This window comes from Chaetura pelagica, unplaced genomic scaffold (genome assembly GCF_000747805.2).
Source record: "Chaetura pelagica isolate M959 unplaced genomic scaffold, ChaPel_1.0 scaffold33, whole genome shotgun sequence".
NCBI classification, from domain to species: domain Eukaryota; kingdom Metazoa; phylum Chordata; class Aves; order Apodiformes; family Apodidae; genus Chaetura; species Chaetura pelagica.
Genome location: NW_009952874.1, coordinates 432,082 through 439,242, shown reverse-complemented (window position 1 = coordinate 439,242; position 7,161 = coordinate 432,082).

Below are 7,161 nucleotides of genomic sequence, written 5' to 3'. Positions count from 1 at the left end.
AGGCAAATTGGGGTGTTCTATTTTTGCAGTAATTAACCCTTTAAATGTCTTTATTATGTGAACCTATCAAGAAAATTTTTTTGAATGTTTTTAGAAATCTTAGGTTGATGTTATATGCGTACTTACACAAAAATATGCATATAATTCTGGTATATGTAGTACCAGAATTATGTACACTACGTTTGTATAACAATACATTCAGAAATAAAACTCTTCTTAGAGCAGCAGGAAAAAAAGCCTAAAAAAAGGCACATTTTAAAATGAAAATAGAAGCAGTTTTAAAGCATACATGAAAACCTGCTGGCAGGATAGTGGCTTATGCTTTCCCCTGAAAGCATAAATGGGCCTCAGGCCTGAACATTTCTAAATACTCAGCTGATACTAAAACTCACCCTGACTTCACTCTGAGCACGAATGCAAACCTTTAAAATAATGACGGAATAAAACATAAACAAGCACACTTGCCTCCTGGTCCCAGATAAAATACTTAAGCTCTCTGTGCTGCAAGAGTGACATCCAGTGACTAAGCCAGCTAGTTCTAGGCTTGATTTGCATTTGGAAAGAGTATTAAGGGATGTTAAGTAAAAGGAGACTTATTAAATAAGAACTTTAATGAAGCACTGGACTCATGGAAAGGATAAACAGCCCATGCAAATAATAATAAATAGCTAATCTAGGAAAAATAGATAAATGTTTAATTAACTCGTGTCTCTTCCAGAATTAGACATTTTCTGAGCCAAGTGTGGAATAAACTGTTGTAAAACAAGTGCTTTGTCCAGTGATGCAATTTATTTAACAAGACTATGCAGCACTACATACCCTTTTTTATTACTTAAGAGTTAGAACAGAATGCAGTTGGTAATACTTCTATTATATTTTATTTCAAATACAATCTATTTTCAGGTCTAAATGAGGGGAAAGTTATTTGAATTTTTATCCAATTAATGAAATGAAAAGACCAAAAAGAATTAAGTAATCTCCTTTGTGTAGCAAGCTTACTGCTCTTGTATGTAAGAAGTCCCTTATTGTTTTTGTTTAAATCAGTGTGAGATCTATAATGAAATTCAAACCTCATGTAGTTTCTGGCTTTAAAAATAAGTGGCATGTGGTGCTGACCTGACCCCTTACTTCCTTAGTTACCAATTTATTTATTTTCTATTAGAACTGATTCTTTCAATCTCCATGTTATTCTAAATGTTACATGATACTTTCTGGTTATTGTCAGCATAGTACAGAAGTGGTCTATGTCTGGGCTTTTCAAAAAGGTAGTGATAAGATTAATTATTTAGGATTTCAGCTGCAAAGCATGCTTCAGGTTGCCAGCTTTTCTACTGCTAAGAAAATGATGAATGAAGAAGTAAGTATATGAGTTAAGTAAGCTCATAAGCAGAAAGAAATGCACATAAAAATGAATTAAAAGAATCAGAAAGGAAGTACCCACTTAAAAACAAAAAATATGAAAGTTTGTCACATCTGTCCTTTGGCAAGATGCAACGGTTTGACTGCTGATATCAGGGAAAAAACACCAATATAAGTCTTTGTCACAGTTGCATTGCTTCTCCCTGTTTGTTTTAAGCAGTTTTCAAATTGCTAGACATACTCTGTACTTAAACCCCCTTAATCTGGTATCTACAGAGTGAAGTTATATTCTGCTAGCATGCCAGTAGTAGATTGCTATAAGATAGAAGAAGATAAGCAGTGTTCAACTTAAAGAAAATAATATTTTTTTAAATAAAATGTTGACTCTTATTTTTTTTTTTGTCCTGGATTTGACGGAAAGATAGCGTAAGAATACAAACATTTTCCAGGAACAAGCACAGCAGCATCAGCTGACTGCAGAACCAATGTACTTTTGCTGGGTAACACAGAAGTTCCATTTAAAAAGAACTGGTTGCTCAACCTAAGACAACTAGGCTGGAAATCAAAAAGGCAGATGCTGAATATATTCCTTCTCAACCTGGTTGAGAAGTTCAGCTGGGAAAACTTTTCAGCCTTTAAGAAACTGCTCTGATAATTAGTTTTCTCTCGTTCATAATATTATGCATTACTATTATTCCTTAAAGGCACTTTTATCTTGGAAGTAAGCTACATTTTAGCTCTGACTTTAAGCTCAGTGGGGCAAGACAGTTATGCTGGTTGTAATTTTCCTGTAACCTTGTTACCTAATTCCTCATAAGGACTCAGCAACCATCATACTTCTTCATCCAATTCAAGCACCATGGTGCAGTATTAAGTTATTATTTCGTTTGTTGAAGGCAGGAGGCAGGAAGCTCTTGCCTTTGAAAATGTTTAAACTAAGGAGTGGAAAAATGAAGTTGCATCACTAGGGGGCAACAAAGCATCACAAACTTCTGTGTTGTCAAGCAATGTCACACCCTCACTGAAGGACATGTTAGTATGATGGTCTGAAGAAGAGTTTGTGTAAGCAAATACTTTTGTGATTTGCCATTTCTGTTACATAGTAAAAAGCTGCTTCTGGGGTGATAGAACTCAAAAAAAAAAAAAAAAAAGCAAACACAAAACTTTTCATGTAGTTTTGTGCTGCTTTATCTCTGTTCTGGTACCGTAGAACAATAACAAGATTGGATATTTGTGCATAATTTTCATTTTTTTAACACAATATATTTAGCACTGTAGCAAAGTAGAGCATATTCTGCTAAAGCCCACCTACTTTTCATAGATAAAAATGCACAGTATAGGGGAAGCTGGGTTTTAATGTCACTGTCTTCTGCTCCATTGCTTTCAGTATCAGCATGACCACCAACCCAAAGTGAGGGCAGACATTCCAGAAGACAGTGACACTTCTCCTGTCCTCTGAAGCTATTAGGTTAGTTATTAACCTTTTTCTTCTATTTTTCTGATGTCTTTCCAGCAGTAACAATGCTTCCAGTGTAACACCAGTAATATTTTGCCACCCTGCAGTGGGAATTTAGGCAGTGGAATTACCACGGCAGGTGATGGAAAGAGGAGGGTTAAGTATCTGACCTAAAGTCACTGGTGTGACTCAAGAGAGAGTGAGATATTTTTGACCACTGGGCTGAAAGCATTTTAAAAATCCTAACAGTTTTTGCCATTAGAATTATTATCCTTGACTACTTTCTGCAGACCGGAAGTCCAGACAGAGCTCCAAGCTAAGGAGTGTTCTGGGATGGCACATTTTCTCCTGATTTTGCTTCTGGAAAAAAGTGGAGTGATTATCAGAAAGAGCTCCACAGTGAGAGCTACTAGTTGGGAACATAGAGGTGAAAGATTTTTCTGGTGAGAACATAAGCCAGTGTGTTTTTTCAAGCAGTGTCGGTTCGTTCATCAGGTTTGTAATGATGCTGATCTTTCCCATAAATCTCCTTTTTGTTTGTTTTGGTTCGGTTTGTTTCTTTGTTTTTTCGTTATTTTTGGGTTTTTTTGCTTGCTTGCTTGTTTTGTTTTTTGTTCTCGGGTTGTAATCCCTGAGTAAAGCTTTCTGGCTGTAGTAGAAAAATCTTGTAAATTCTTTCTGGATTTATTTGACCATAAGAACATCAACTAATTTTAAAACAATAGCATTATCTTGTTTTTCATGTTTGTGTGGACTATTACTTTCAAAATTATTTTATTAATTGGCACACCAAATCTTCTGAGTGACTTGAGTGAGATTTTGCAAGAAAATAATGAATTATGCTAACATCTTATGACACAAACTTTGAAAGTTCTTTTTTGCTTGCTTATTTGAAAAAAAAAAAAAAAAGTAAATAATTAAAAAGAAAAAGAGCCCACTTGAAGTTTTAATCAGATAAGAGAGATTAGGAATATATTTGCATGGAATGGTAAATTCAGACCATTCAGAGTACAATCTGACCAACAATAAAGATACTCCCCTGTAAATACCTTGTAGAATGGTGCAAGTTTAAAACTTTCTCTTCATCCACATCGATGCATTCTAAGAAAAGCAAAATGGAGAATTATGTCATTTTTTGGACATCTAGTTTGGTTTGTTTCTGTTGTAAATGCAGAGACTGATATTCCTTTTAATTGTGGTGTCATTTTAGTACATTTTTTTTTGGGCTGTCTTTCTTGTTGCCATTGAAGAGCTTCATAGAGGGCATTGATAAATTATTAACACGTGTGCCTCCAAAATAGGTTTTTCAGAGCCTTGGTGTCACACAAATGACAGTCTGACCATTTCTGTTTAACTGACTTCTCCCACACTGGGTTGCTCCTTGTTTTGTCTGAGCTAGGAGTTAGTAATTAGTAACTATGGTAGGACCCCATCCCAGCATTGAAAACTGCCCCTTTACTTTGTCAGTGCTTCTTATCCATTTGACTCAGTAGACTCAGCTGACTCCTGGCCTTGCCCTGAAAAGTATTCCAGGCATTCTTACATTCAGGAACAACAGACTGGAGACCCAAGAAGCTGCCAGGAGCCCTTGTTTCTCTCAGGTGTAATTGTTAACTGACTGAGAAACTTTCAATATACTTCAGGATGGTGATGAACAGATTAATATGAATCTTCAATGAATGTTATTTAATGCACCTGTTTGTCTTTGCTCAGACATAATTGCAATTAGTTACAGCTACTAACTGTAAATTCCTGTTCTTCAGCTGCTACTTCTGTCTCTGTTCCTTTTAATTCATCTGGGAAATTCTCATTTTGTATATCCAGGACTAGGATTCTTGTGATCTCTGTCTCTGCATCCACAAGGTCTCAGTATTACAAGCAGTCTCCACCCCTGTCTTCCGCCGTGGTACTTTTAATGATGTTTAACTTCAGTTTTAAAGCATAGTGGTGTGATTTGTAAATAGATGGTATGATCTAGCTGAAGGCAGAATTGCCTTTGTAGTACAGCTCCAGACACTGTGATGAAAGCAGCCTGCATCTAACAGCATTACAAACAAACAGACAAAAAGAACCAAAGCAAACAAACCACAGCAAACTACAACATATCTCTGTTAGGCAGTGAGTGGAGCATTCCCATGAGCCCTGTCAAAGCCTGCCAGGTACAATGAATAGAATATCCTACAGACTGTCTCTCTTTAAAAGTGCATTTAATTTTAGCTAGTGCTGTTCAGAAACCAGCTGCTGGAAGCTGCAGACAGATCTGAAAACAGGAAGTGTCCCTGCCGCTGCTGCAGACCTCTGATTTCTACCCAGCCTGAACCCGTGTGCTCTCCAAAAAGCAAGAACAACTAGCAGATGAACCCGCAGGCAAGAGCCGGCTCTAGGAAGATCAGCTTGCAATCCTGCCTTTGTAGCTTTACACCACACCCCTTCAACGTGAAGTAGTAGGGGAGGATCATACTCAGCACTGATTCAAGGAATTCTCTCTTTCCTCAAGAGCTGTTGCTAGGAATTTGGTGAGTACTTTTAACACTTTCAGTTTTACATGGAAAATATTTAGATTATTTTTTTTTTAGCTGGCAGAAAGGAGTATAAATTATTATGTTTTCTTTAGGATGTGGTAGATGCAGGAGTCAGATATTTAGATTCAAAGCCCAGCAATTAGTGCCGCGAAAAGGGAGCCTTTTTTTCTCTGTAAATTTGAAACAGTAGGGCAATTAATATACGTTTACAGTTATTGATAAAACTATTCTTTGGATTTCAGAATGAAAGATTAAGGTATTTTCAGCTTTAAGACAGTTCTTTGAAAGAATGCCTTTCTAAAGGTGAACATGTTAAATCTGAACAATAGCTGGAGTTTGAAAGAAGAGCTCGTTTTTTAAAATCAATTTCTCACTATGGTAGCTCCAAGGCAGAGTTGTCTGCCAGGCTATTTCACATCCTCCTAGGCATGCAACATTTGAAGCAATTAATATTTCGGGAAGTACAAGAACATTTTAGGAGAATCCAATTAAGCTGATGCTAGTATGAGACAATTGAACTCACCATGCATATTAAAAATCTCAAGAAACTAAAAACACTCTAACAATGAGGAGAGTTGTGAATGAGACTTGATGCCAATGTAAAAACCAAATAGAACTTTTCTTCCTGTTACAAAACCCCAGAATATTATTGATGATTTTTGTAATTTCTACACTTGAGAGAACTGACCTGAGCTTCTCTTTCAGTAACTGTGTAATGAAAAAATGTACCTGTAAGTCAGTATTTAAAAAAAAAAAAGTTAGCTAAAAGTTGAATATGTTTTACAATATCTAAATACAGTTTAACTGAGGAAAAGGCATGTAACAATGGGAAGAGGGATAACGATAGCAATTTGGAAGGGGGAGTATGTGAAAGGTCAATGTGACTCAGTACTCTAGAAATTAGTCATCAAAGTACTTCATGGAAAACATGTGAAGATACAAACCTTCCTTCCGAATGTCTTATGGACAGACGCAAAGGCAGGAAGTCCAGCCGTCAGTTTAGATAGGACCAGAAAAGACGTGCGTTAGGAATTGCTGGGTGCCTACTTGGGAAAAATTGTCTGCTTTTTCCCTGTGTAATCTTCTGCTTATTCTCTAATTCTGCTAGGAGAGACTCTGTGAAGGCAGCAAGTATTTATATGCACAGTAAATTAATTTGCACACAGAGCAATATTGAGGGGATAAAGATGGTTAAAACACATTCTTCTCTGGCCTTTTCTCCTGTCAAATATGTTCCACTTGAAAGGGTTCATTAAAAAGTAACCATGTGGACAATTGCTTGATAAATCCATTTCTTTGAAGTTTTTATAACTTGTATGCTGGAGAATCTCCAAGTGTGCTTTAAATTAACTTACAGCTACCTTTATGTTTACTCTGCATAGCACAGTTTGCAATCTGCATATTTAAAACATTTCAGCTGCCTGATGTGTTTATATGATCTTAAAAGTGCATTTAGCCTTTTTGTGCAGTGCCCACATTTACTGATATTGCTAATGAAAACGCCATTGTTACTCATCTAGTTAATATTCTAAATGCATAAAAACTCCAAGTTTTATGCTCTTCTTGACATGCGACAGATATAATAATTAATGGCATTGAATTTATCCTTAATCTCAGGCAGAGTTAATTTTGAGAGTACCAGAAAGCTTTGCATGGAAGAATAACTGGTACTAGGCTAAGTGCATCAAAAGAGTTAGTCTGTTTCTGTGTCACAGTTTGAGACAGGATCAGCACGTAATTCAGCGACAAACGAAGACATGGAAATCAGAATGTGCTATGAAAGCAAGAAAACCCCATTGTTACCTCTATTAACTTTGTGCAGGA